Raw genomic sequence first — 2,546 nt, 5'->3', positions numbered from 1 at the left:
GCTATGTGCTGAATAGGAATGCCCTCCCCCCAATAGGCTCATACATTTGAATGTTTAGTCACCAGGGAGTGGCACTATTTGAAAGGATTAGAAGGATTAGGGGTGTGGCCTTGTTGGAGGAAGTGTGTCACTGGGGGTGAGCTTGAAGGTTTCAAAAAAGCCCATGCCGGACCTAGGCTCTTTCTCTGCATACAGATCAGGATGTAGCTCTCAGCCATTGCTCCAGCGTCTGCCCGCATGCCACCATGCGTCCATCTGTGATGGTTACAATGAAGCATCTGAAGCTGTAAGTGGGCCCTAATTAAATAGGTTTTGTTTTTGGTTTTTTGAGACAGGATTTCTCTGTGTAGCAGCTCTGGATGCTCTGGAAACTTGCTCTGTAGATGAAGCTCTCTGGAAACTTGCTCTGTAGAGAGGCTGGCCTCAAACTCAAAACGTTTTCATTCATAAGAGTTCATGGTGTCACAGCAATAGAACAGAGACTAAGACAGCTGGCAAGTTTTCCTAAAGAAGAATTTTCCTGGTTGACTTTTCTCCAGTCTACTCTGGAATGCTTCTGATCATATCAGGGTCACCAGAATTGGTGACAGCAGTATGTACCATCGTTAGCATTTTCTGTATGCTGTGCCCCTGTCAGTATTGTTGCTAATGTAGAGATGGACATGAGTTTTGGGCAACAACATAGTATTCCATCTCAGATGTCCTCCAAGTGGGGCTCTTGATGACCTATTTGGCTTTGCTCTGTCCCATCCTCTTCGGAATCCGCTTTTTTCTAGCATGTACCATTCTCAACAAGTGGAGTTCAGGGTTGATGTTTTGCATCTTCTTTTTGGCCACCAGCTTTCTGCCTTAGGTACACATGGAACAACAGTCAACCAAGAGCATCGGCTGCATCAAGTGTAGTATAAAGACGAATTCTATGCAAATTCATTATGGAAATTTGAGAATGGGACCTTAAACTATCAAGTATCACCTATATGAAATACAATAGCATTCTCTCCCAATTGAATCCCATCACCAAAGCTGGTAGGTGGACACACCATATTTTGGCACTGTGATCACATTGTTTCTATCCACTTAGTGGCCCTACAGACACACATAAGACATTTATTTACTCAGAACTAAGTGGAATTGTATAGATTTCAGCAGCCTGTCCTTCGAAGAATTCAAGTTCAAAATGGAATTCTCTCACTCTGCCTTAATAGGATACTGAGAGAGTTTCTTCTTTCTTTCTCTCTTTCTTTCTTCCTTTCTTTTGTTTTGTTTTTGTTGTTGTTGTTTGCTTTTTGGAGACAGGGTTTCTGTGTGTAGCCCCTACTGTCCTAGAACTCACTCTGTAGACCAGGTTGGCCTCAAAATTACAGAGATCCACTTGCCTCTGCCTCCCAAGTGCTGGGATTGAAGGTGTGTGCCACCACTGGCCAATGACTGAGTTTCTTATACCCGATAATTGAACTGGCTAATCATTGTTTCCTGTAGAGGGCCTTCTTGCTGGGACATCATATGACAAAAGGTATCACACAGCAGAAGGGCACAATGGGAAAGCAGGGGAGCAAGGCAAACTCAGTGATAATGATATTCCACTCCTGAAGGCAGAGCCTTGATGTCTAATTCTGTCATAAGGAAAGTAATACTGAGTTTTGGAGGGAGCAGATATCCAAACCAGGTCAAACATGACAGTGCCTTTCTGGATTATGGATCTCAGCCAAGAGTCCCAAGTGCTTTGATTTAGTCAGCTAAAAAGATGAAAACTTGTTTATAGGAGACATCCACCTGCTGGTAGGCAGATTTGGGTTTCCCAGCTGCTTCTTGGATTGTTAATGTAAATGGTGTTGGCAATAGCAGACACCACTCTTTTCTGCGACTAGACAGATTGTCCATGATTTCTTGGTGAGTTCAATATGTCCTATTGGTTCTAAGTAGTATTACCTATTTTGTGAATAGTATGAGAAGGTTTTTAAGGTCTGTCTATGCTTGGTAGTAAAATGTAGGCAGTTGAGCAAGGATGGGTGTTCCTTACTCTGATCAGGCCAGCAGAGTCTAATCCCTCCAGAGGCATCCATGCGGTGATCCATATAGACAGTGGGGTCTTCAGATTCTGAGGCAGAAGGACCCCTCCTCCAGAAGAAAAGCACTGCTACTCAGTCAGGTCCACATAGAAGCCAGTGTGCCAAGAAAGCACTAGTGTCCCCTCCAGGGGGACTGTTGTGCTATCATCTGCCACAGCCTTGTTGCAGGGTCTCACATATCACATACTTGTTGTATGATACTTTATCACACTGTGAACCCCAAGTTTGTATTTGCATTGATTAAATAAAGCCAACCTTGGGTCAAGAGGCCAAATTACTAACTAGTTGACAGAAAGGGATCATAGAGAGTCAGAGGGTATTTGGAAGACATTAGAGAAACACACAGGAAGTTGTAGGGAAGGGCTTTGAGCGTTGTGGTTTGTTTTGGTTCGGAAGAGGGAAGGACACTCTCAGAGATGTGGGCAAAGAGAGATCAGCTAGTTGCTACTCAACCTCTCTGAGCAAGCAATTTTCCAC

Source organism: Mesocricetus auratus, unplaced genomic scaffold (assembly GCF_017639785.1).
Source record: "Mesocricetus auratus isolate SY011 unplaced genomic scaffold, BCM_Maur_2.0 Super-Scaffold_100038, whole genome shotgun sequence".
Lineage (NCBI taxonomy): Eukaryota > Metazoa > Chordata > Mammalia > Rodentia > Cricetidae > Mesocricetus > Mesocricetus auratus.
Note: the sequence above shows the minus strand (reverse complement) of the source record.